Genomic DNA, 10,806 nt, shown 5'->3' with positions numbered 1-10,806 from the left:
CCATGCTCACCAAAAGTGTGGCGGATGATTTGTCCACGACACTTGCGACATAGTGTGGCGACATCATGGACACAATCACACAATCCTCCTTTTTTTTCAAGTCGGAGTAGCCATTTCATTTTCACCTATGAAGATTTGAGTCGTTTCCCTAAAATACCCCTGTGCATGCCGTGGGTTTTTTTCTTTTCTTTTGAGAAGACCCTGTGCATGCAGTGGTGGTGTGGTACAATGCAACAATTCCTGCAACATGTGAGGGCCTCCAAAAGTATTAAAAAAAATAGAGTGAAAGGGTAAGGTCAGAGGGTACGGAATATGCATTGGCCAAACCGCCAAACTATGGGCTGTAGCCTGCTTCATCTGTATCTGTTTCCATGCTTACGTGGGCCTTGTATTTCATTTTGGGTTCGGTTAACGGTGACTTTCGGAGCCTTTTCCATCATCTTATTTTGGGCGAGTTACGTGTCGGGCCTAACACAAACTTTATGGCCTAGGACCAGAGGAAGCCCCAAGTCCAGGGTCATGGGCTGCAAACTGGACCCATAGCGTCGTCATCATCTTGTGCCACGGCCCGTGCGTCACGCAGAAATCTTCTCTTACAACATCGTCACGCAGAAATTTTGTAATAATACCACCACCGTCGGCGCGTAATTCAGGTCCGGCTCGGTCGCCACGGGGTCAAGCTCTCTCACCAAGGAGTCAAGGACGGAGACTTCGTTCCAAGTCGGTCAACGCAACACCCAATCACACGGCGGGACGAGGACGACATTGCCAGTTACGTTGCCTCGTTGGTCGTTGCCGTGCCAGCGTTCCAAGCTCCGTAAAGCCAGCGACGTCACGACAAGAGACACGGCGAGGCGAGCACACCGAGCAGAGCACAAAAGCATAAAGCAATGCGGCAGCAGTAGCCGGTAGCCGCTTGCCGGCGCGCGTCGCCCTCGCACGACGGCAGCCCACCGTCGTCCCGTCCGTCCGTCGTCCAGCACACGGCTTCCTTCCTCGCCCTTTCGCCCACTTTTTCCCCGCGGACTCCTCGGTCGGACTGCCTCAAAGCGCGAGGAAACGAAACATGCGTCCGCCCAGATCCCAACCCCTCTCCTTGTTCCGGCGTTCCCAATGGCCCGATCCTTGGGCCAACAACGCCCAACACCATGTGCATGTATTCTCAGTTGAACTATAGTTCGGCTGGTATTATTCAGCTGGCTGGTTGTCTTTTTTTTTCTAGCCAGAGCAGTGTTTTTCTCATAAAATTTTAGCATAAAAAGGATCCAACATAAACAGTGCCGGATTTCATGTCAGCCGAACAGGCTGGATCGGAGGGATCGGCAGTAGTAGTACAATTGTAAATTGTTGAGTTGCGTTGTACACAGATTACCAGGCTGTAAATAAAGCTGTCCCGATCTGGCCAATACAACACGTGGCGACACCGGCACATACTTCTTATCGCATCAAATATTTAGATACGTGCATGGAGTATTAAATATAGACTAAAAAAATAATTAATTGCACAGTTTGCGACTAATTTGCGAGACGAATCTTTTAAGCCTATTTAGTCCATGATTTGACAATGTGGTGCTACAGTAACGCATGTGGTACTGACGGATTAATTAGGCTTAATAAATTCGTATCGTGGATTACCTAAGGGCAGTCCCAATGGTGTATTGATGATGGTTTCTATCCTCATTAAATGACTTGCCACGTAGGCAAAACGCTGACATGGCAACTTAATTAATGAAGAAAGAGAGCAAAAAATCATAGAAATGGTTTCCTCATGAAGAAATCAGGTCTACTCTTGACCCAATGCACCAAGAAACCATGAAATCGCCATTGGGAAGAAACCACCAGTTTCTAGGGAGCTCGTGTTGCACTCCCATTGAAGGAAGACGATAGAGTTAGGAGAGAGAAAGAGAAAATAATTATTACTCATAGAAACCATGGGTTGAAAAGCAGTACTTTTTTTGGTGCGGTATCCTATGTTATAGAAACTACTAATTTCTTTCATTGGAACTGCCCTAACAGATTCTATAATTTATTTTTTTATTAGTATCCAAACACCTCATGCAACATTCTCATACGACACTCGATGTGACAACAAAAACTTTACGCACTGAATTTAAACAACAAAAACTTTACGCACTGAATTTAAACTATGCCTAAACAACCAGCCAGCAGCGGCAGCAGGTGGGGCCCACAGAATCAAGCGTGGGCAATAAAGAATTGGACCGCCGTTGTTGCTACTGCAGATCTTCCGGTGGATTCTGCCTGCGGCATCGCAGTTAACAACGCCGGCGCCACCAAGGCGAGCAAAAACGGCCAGGGGGCCTGGCACGCGGGTAAGCCGTAAGCCAGCAAACAAAAACCTGTACTGCAAGGCTTTCTTATTGCCCTGCCCCTAGCGCTGCTCGTACGGCCAAACTTGCGCTGGCCGGTTGCGATGCAGTACAAGGGAAGCAAGGAAAGGAACAAGGGACTGAAGGGAGCAACGAGAAGAGGTTCCTGGAAACTTAGCCACGGTTTCTCGCTCGTCCACACCTAACTCGACAGCCACTTTGCCGTATTTCCCCCGTCCTCTGTCTGCCCCTGCCCCTTTATAAGAGGAAGAAAGACTTGCTCCTCTGCTCGTCGTTGGCAGCAAAGCTTCAGACTTGTTCAGCTCAGTGCTTCAGTGTGGTAGCATAGCATAGCAGTGTGACAGTGGTACCCCAGTCCCCAAGGCTCAGCTCCAACGCTGAAAAATGATGGCGTCTTCCTCCTCTTCCTTCTTTGGCATCGAGCCACTCGACGGCGGCGAGAGCGAGACCTGCCGCCACGCCATGGACGCCTGCTCCCTCTGCGGGAAGCGCCTCGCCGGGGACTGCGACATCTTCATGTACAGGTTCGTGCTTGTGCCGGCGGCGGGCCTGTATGCTTCATTCATCCAGCTTTTCCGATGCATGCAATGCAGAGTAGTGGTGTTCTGATCGTCCCCGTTGTTGCGAACAACAGAGGGGACACGCCGTTCTGTAGCGAGGAGTGCAGGTACCACCAGATGGTCAGGGACGATCACGGTGCGGGAGAGAGCATGCGCTCGAAGACGAAGCGTCCGACGATGACAGAGGAGCGACGCCGCAGGCATGAGGCTCCTGCCGCCGCCGAGCCGGCCCGTGTCCCACTCGCGGCAAACGTGCCCGTTGCGATCTAGTGATCGGCTGGCACAGAGCGGCATCCGATCGGCTTCTCTGAAGGAGGCAACGAACAGTCCGATCGAGATGAGTAGCGCGTCAGAATATATGTGCAAGCAAAGGAAGCAACCACGCCCTCGAGTATCTTTGTGTTCTTTCGGTTTCTTTTGTTGTTGGACCACTTTCTGCACGTCGTGAGCAACAGTGTAAGAGAAATGGATGTACATAACAGCATTTTCATGCAAGTTTATGCATTTTGGTGTTGCCCCTTTGCTCTTTGCAATAAGTACGTTTCTCTCTCGCCCTTGGAGCACCTGGCTTGAATCCGAGGGAAAAATCTGGGGTATAATAATGATCTCAGTTAAAAGTGTGCCTAGAACCATATTATTTTTAAAGCTTGATTCGAACCATATTTATCCCTCCGTCGTAAATTGTAAGTTGTTTAGCAAAAGTTTTGTACCTAAAAGAAATATAGAACTAGCTACAGTTGAAATAAAAGAGAGTACTACTTTAGTTACAGACAAGAACGAATATGAGAAGCGCCGGATGCCGATGCTTTTTTGGAAAAGAAAGAGGTGAAGGCTAATAGCAGGGCTAACAAAACTAATTTGAGCTAACTTTAGCCACCGTTATCAGCCTATCAAACACCTGCCCTAGGGAGTAGATATTTTCATTAAAAAAAAAATACTCCAACAGTTTCTTCAATTAGATCTCTAAACATCGTCATCTTCTATCCTTGGTTTCTTGCAAGCTAAAGACGGTGATCCTCTATCCCTAGTTTGTTGCAAGCTAAAGGCTCCGTTCGGCTTACCTTAAATCCGGCTTGTTCGGCTCCTTTTTTTCAACTGGAACAGTATTTTTCTCTCACAACATTTTCAGCTAGAACAGTGTTTTTCGACCACTTTCAGCCAAGTTTAAGACGGCGAGTAGGGCGATGGCCCTATAAAATATGTACAAAATATAGATATAGAGAATTCATGACCCTAACTTACCACACAACAGGTTATGTCATAATTTCTTTGGCGCATCACACTTCCCCTTGTCCCACACGTCATAAACTTATTTTCTTGCAAACTTTACCGCAACTGTGACTTTCATTTTGCTCGACATATTTTATGGCAACCATAATTTGAAACCATTTTTTTCGGAGCCTTCAACAATCGGTTTTTGCTCTGCTCTCCGCTCCCACTGCCGCCGCCCCAACACAAGCGCGAGCGTCCCCTGGTGCGGGTGGTGTCTCCATTGGGCCTGTCCGGGAAGGGAAGGGAAGGCGCGGGCGTCATCGGAAGGGAAGGTGTAGGTGGCATTAGAAGGGAAGGCGCGGGCAACGTCGGAGTCAGGCCTGTCCGAGAAGGGTATGGAAGAGGGAAGGGATAAGGTTGGGAGAGTGGGTCCCACCATAATTTGGAAGAATTTGTATTTTTTTCTGAAATTCGTGAATAATTTATGAACAATTTGACATATATTTCTCTGATATCTGCAATTTATAGAAATAATTTGTAAAATTTTCTGAAAATTTTGGCATATATTGCTGTTATCCCTAGATTACATTATTCTGTCCAATAAATTACACTAAAGAGATTATTGTAAATATAGTAATATGACGGTGTAAATATAGCTACAGGACAGCTGTAAGTATATGAAAAAAATCTGATTGTTGGGAGGGACTAAAACAACCGGTTGTTGTATAGACAAATTCTTTGTTTATGGTTAGACGTAGCAAAATAGAGCACTAATTAAATAGACTTGATAAAAAAATATTTTTTATTAAATAATTCTCAGACTCTTGGGGAAACTCGGGAAGAATGTACGAGGCCTACCGAACCGGTAAAATTACTAGACGTCGGTCCGTGGGCCCTGGACCTGTCGATTCATAGGTGAGCCACACTTCACGACATGGACAGAGAGACAAATTGCTACGAGAACCAGTACCAAGCGCCCAATCCCACTGCTCCACTAGGCCTATACGCATTCGTCGGGCGGCGCATGTTTCTTCCCTGCCAACTGCCAAGTGCCAGAGCATCGACCGAATCACAAGCCGAAACCCTTTTTTCTTTTTCTTTTTTGCGACAATCGCATGCTGAAACTTGTGACGCTCTGATGAGTCCCAAAAAGCCAAAAGCTCATAAACGGTGTGTGTGGAGATCTACAAAATTAAGGCTCTCGGTACACAGCACGCGGAACTGCGACCGACCGTTCGGCGTTCACCTTTCGTGCAAGTGTGTGGTGCATTGTTCACAGTCCCGGGCGGTGCAACTTCTCCATCGTCACAACGTACGACGGTCACCTCCTGACCATATTCTACTGTCAAGATGCGATCGAGTGCAATCGGGAGGTCTCTCTTCACTCAGGTCTCAGCTCTCAGGTACGTGGGCGGAGGCAATTCTCCGACATTTCTAAGCGAACGATACCCTATATTAGCATACTGCTTAGCTAAATGGATTGGGTTCATTATGCATGATAAGCCCTGTCCAGCCAAGATTAAGTTCAAGACTTGAGACAGATGCTCAATTTTTTTTACATTGATTGCTAAGTAAAAATAACATTTCTTCCTTGTCGAAAGTTTTTTAGTATGACTTAAACATGAAGTACAGTATGATTTTTCTAAAGTTTTAGGATCTAAATAAAATATAAGCATGACTTGCTGACTACACATATATTGAGTAGAAAAATATACAATATAAACAATAGAAAATCTGAGTCTAGAGTTATATAGCACATGTATTAGTGTAGTACGAAATTTTGGATTTTTCTACCGGCCACCCCTCGAAATTCATGAAATTTCGGCGAAAATTTTGAACCCTGGTCAGGTGTTACTTATGGAAGACCTGGTGTCATGGAGGTGCAAGAGAAATTTGAAATTTTGCTATTATGAAAAGTGGACTTTGTCCAAATGCTATCCCGCATAATAAGGGTGAAAAAGAGACAGGTATTTGATTCAAATACTAAATGGATAATCTATATTTGAATCCCGACATTCAATCCATATTGCATTGAATTCAAATACTCAAAGCATCCTGGTATGGCTGACATGAATACTCTCCAACAAGATATAGAAAATAGTTTTCTAGAAAGATTCTACGGAGATGCTCTTACAATATCGTATATTTGCGAAACAAGTGCGCTAATCAATACTCAATAGTATGAGGCATGAATAATGGATTCTTACCTCATGCTCTCCTTATAAGCATTTTAATTTCTAGTGAGAGCGAGAGAGAGAGAGAGAGAGAGAGAGAGAGAGAGAGAGAGAGAGAGAGAGAGAGAGAGAGAGAGAGAGAGAGAGAGAGCTATTGTTGTTTTTCTGAACAAAAATATATAAGGAAAGGATGCACCCCGTCCCCGTGTATTGGGGGTTGTCATGAAAGTGACAGTTGGCAAAGACGTATCACAAGCATGGTGCATAAGTACCGTGTATTTTGTATTTTAGGTGTGCTTGGTATGTATCTAGATTTTTTCTACAATTGTTTTAGAATCGGATTCTCACTGTAAACTCCATCTTTCACGAGAAACAAAATCCACCTATGGAAACCTGCTTGGCTAGCCCTTTTCCTGTAAGCTCGGCTAGCTAGCTGAAATTCAATTTCCTAATGGCCCGTTGTTTCTCTCGGAATTGTGCCATAGAAGATTTCCACCTGGAACCACAGGCTAATTTATATAGCAACTAATAGCCGGAACGAATCCTGACCTCATTCCAGAACAACCGAATGAGCCCTAAAAGTATAAGTAGCTAGGAAATAGTGAGAGGAGAATAGGTGTCGAGATCACGACTAGGGCGATTCCACGGTCCAGATCAAAATAATTCTCCGCGAAAGTGTTTCCATGCCTTTGCCAAAAAATAAAGAAGAAAAGCTTTCTCTGAGGACCAGAAGAAAAGTTTTGCAATTTCTCATATCTTGTGACAAATTTCATTCATCCAAAACAAATTCAAAAGGGCAGTCTGTACTTTACTCACGTCTCATGCCCCTCATTTAAAAAGTTATTACAAATACCACTTATTTTAGGACCTGAAATTCATCATAACAAAGTTGACCCTATCATATTTTTTTGACCTTATCATTTGTTTTCCGAGTAGTTGACCCTATCCTTGTGATTAAACCCCATCTTACAATACTTGAACCCTAAGTTCAACTCACAATTTGCGCACTAACTCAAAACAGCATTGGTGTGAGACCAAGCAAAGCATGCCTTGCTTAGTGTTGGCGGTTCTTACCGACAAAATCTAACCGCCAACTATGATCCAAAAAGAAGGAAACTATATGTTTCTACACACATATACCTTTACTATTGACATAGTTCCACTTGTATTCCAGGATTACTGTTTTCCAGGTCACATACATGAAATCAAGAGAATTATAATCAAAATGCGCCATCAGACAAAGCATAATGCAGATCATACACCAAAGAACGAGAAGACGGCCCATCCAACGTGCAAATCCAGACCAAGCACCGACGTAGCAAGGACCCGGGCCCATCCAGGAGCCCACCTGCGCAAGGCGGTGGCGAGGCAGGTCAGCAGGTGTGGCCGCACCAGCACCGCCCCTAGCTCCTCTAGGCCCACCTTGCACAGGCGGTGCATTTATGACACCTAGGGTCGGTTTTGAGTGGTTTCCTATTTTATCTCCCGCCAAACCGACCTCTAGCTATTATAAAGAGAGAGGGAGAGCTCCCTCTCAACACACACCACAACTCAAGAGCCTCTCTCCCTCCACTTGTATCTCTTCACAAGAGTTTTGTAGGCAAGACTCTTGTGAAGAGCTTGGACATCTAGAAGGAATCTTGATATGATCAATACGAAGAGTTCTTCTATGTTCTTGTTCTTATCTTATCAATATAGTCATGTTATAGAATTATAGCAAAGTTCTTATGTTATTCATTTAGCATATGAAACTTTATGCTTAATCTTTCATACAACATACATGTTTAGACCAAGACCTAAATTAGGTGATGAGTTCTACTTTAAGTTAGTCTTGGTCATTGTTTACTTATGGGTTCGTCATCCGTCCTCGTGATGGATGCTCTAGTAGAGGACTCCCTGATAAAGACTGGATGTTCCTGGCCGACACTAGAGTAGTAACCTAATAGGGTAGACATGGTGTCTAAGCTAGAAGTTACCTTCATTTGTCTCAGTTCCCCACGGTTGAGGGGTAGACGGCAGGTGATGATAGTCCTAGTCCGTCTCTTGTAATCCCCCACGTTCGGGTTCGGCGTATAGCTGGAAGCCGGAGGTACTTGACAGACCAAGTATAAGTCCGATGTCCGAAGTAAGTTTATAATGACCAAACCTATCTTAACTTAGAATCTCTAACCTTAGAAACTCATGTATATATATGACTATCTGCTTAGCATAGCTATATAAGATAAGCCTACTCCAGTCTAAGTTTATTCTTTTATTCTTTATCCTTTCTTTAATCTTTATCCTTGAGATTGGCTTGAGCGTGTGTGTCACACTATCCAACATTTATCTTGGGTTACCCCTGTTATGAACTTTGGTCTACTATATAGTTATGTTGTCTTGACCATGTCCCTACTAGAGACTCTTACACCATGCCTTCCTTTAGAAAAATATAAATGAACGATACCTGAATACTTTCGGTGAAATGCTACAACGATATATCTGTGCGCTTGCGGAATATTTCTGTATGCATTCAGAAATATCGTCATGGCGTTTCTGGTGCCATTGCTAGGAAACCCAAATTCTAGTAGTGACGCTAAGAAGCGTCAACAAGCATTTCTGGAGCCGTTGTCGGGGAAGGCACTGGTTAAAAGAATATATTAGGACATGTTCGTGATAATATGCATGTGTAGTAGCCATTGATCATAACAGGATAACTTCGCTTGTTTTCTCATGTTGTGGATGAAAACAGGATAGTGTAAGACAGGTTTCGACTTGCCGACGACCTTCACCAAGAATCCGGAGTCATTCCTAAAAAGAAGGCCCGACCTCGTGTCGGTCCTCCTTCCGCTACTCCATCGACAACCGAACCCTGTCATCCAAGCACCATCCGTACCAAACACCATGGCCGACAAGACGTTGCATGAGTACTCTATCCCCACTGTTGCCAACGTGCCCGCTGGGACCACTATCAACATGGGCGATGTGAACTTTGAGTTGAAGACCGGCCTAATCATGATGGTGCAGGCAAACCCTTTCTGTGGTTTGCCTAGCGAGGACACGAACGCACATCTTCAACACTTCCTCGAGCTGTGCAACATTATCATCATAAAGGATGTCACACCAGAGAACATCAGGCTCCGTCTCTTTCCCTTCTCCCTCGTGGGGAAGGCGAAGCAGTGGTTTTACAAAGGACAAGGAAGTTGTCAGCATGTGGGCTAAATGCTCCACGATGTTCCTCATGAAATTCTTTCCCATGGGCAAAACCAACGCCCTGAGGGGAAGAATTTCAAGTTTCCAGTAGAATACTATGCAATCCATTCCCGAGGCATGTGAGAGGCTGCAAGAACACATCTTTGCCTGCCCGCACCACGGGATGGAGAATTGACTAGTCCTCTAGAACTTCTACAATGGGTTAACCCCCATGTCAAGAGGACACATTGATGCCACTACTAGAGGAGCCTTCCTCTCGCTCACCATCAATGGAGTTACAGCTCTCATTGATAAAGTGGAGTCCAATCAATGGTGGAGTGATGAGAGGCTCCAAGATGAACAACACATGCATACCGTGAAGGAGACGGATATGCTTGCCGCAAAAATAGACCTTCTGATGAAAAACTTCACGCACGTGCCCATGAGAAGGAGGCGATGTACGGCACCGTCAGGGCCATGGACTTGCATACGATATGAGAGGTCTATAGTGAAAATGGACACTCGGGGAATGACTGCCCCAAAACCCGTGAAGATGCACTAAACGACAACAACGGGTTTCATCTACAAGGAGGTCCACGTTGGAATCAGTCACACCCACCGTATCAGGAAGGAAGAGCTAAAAAGCACGGGGATACAACCCCGCACCATAAGCTTTAAGCTAGCTTGGGGGAGGACCCCCACAAGGTAACATGTATCTTGCACTCTCACCACTTCCTGTTACCTTGCATAAAAACAAATAAATAAAAACTTATGGTTCCATTGTTCACCATTAAATGTTTTCACCACTATTGGATGATTCTTGTTTATCCTTTAATGTTTCCCCCTCTCTATGCCGGCATGTTTTGGTTTGGGAGTGTTTTTATATATTTTTTAAATTAAGCATGGTGTTTAATTTAAAGTTTGGATGTAATGATCATACTTCTATAGGCCTTTTTAATTTAAGCATGGTGCTTAGGTTAATTAGCCTACCTTGATCAAATGAAACATGGTGTCTAGTTTGATCATTGAATCAAAACTGTTAGTGTAGATTTTGGTTGATCATACGGACTAACCCTTGTAGAAATTTATCAACTTCATGAGGCGTATTTGAGATGACAACATAGATGAAAATTTGTTTGGTGAATCTTGATTAAAAAAATAATACAATAATAATAATAAAATAATAATAATAAAAATAATAACGATGATAGTTATTCCACTCCACATATATGAAGAAAAAATGTGTAGTTCATCCTTGTTGAAATGGTGAATAGTTGCTCTGTCTTATATTTTGACTCTGCCTAGTTTATAACTTAGCTTTCCCCAATATTTGAGTTTATTGGC

The 10,806-nt window shown here is 44.3% G+C and overlaps 1 non-coding gene across 1 annotated transcript; it reads right to left on the bottom strand.

Moving 5' to 3' along the window:
- Positions 1 to 9,541: 9,541 nt before the first annotated feature.
- On the bottom strand, positions 9,542 to 9,648 carry LOC136468216 (small nucleolar RNA R71). The gene has a single exon (XR_010761749.1). It is a non-coding gene; the product is annotated as a small nucleolar RNA R71 (small nucleolar RNA).
- Positions 9,649 to 10,806: the final 1,158 nt, after the last annotated feature.

This window comes from Miscanthus floridulus, chromosome 7 (assembly GCF_019320115.1).
Source record: "Miscanthus floridulus cultivar M001 chromosome 7, ASM1932011v1, whole genome shotgun sequence".
NCBI classification, from domain to species: Eukaryota; Viridiplantae; Streptophyta; class Magnoliopsida; order Poales; family Poaceae; genus Miscanthus; species Miscanthus floridulus.
Note: the sequence above shows the minus strand (reverse complement) of the source record. Positions and strands in the feature narration are given on the sequence as shown.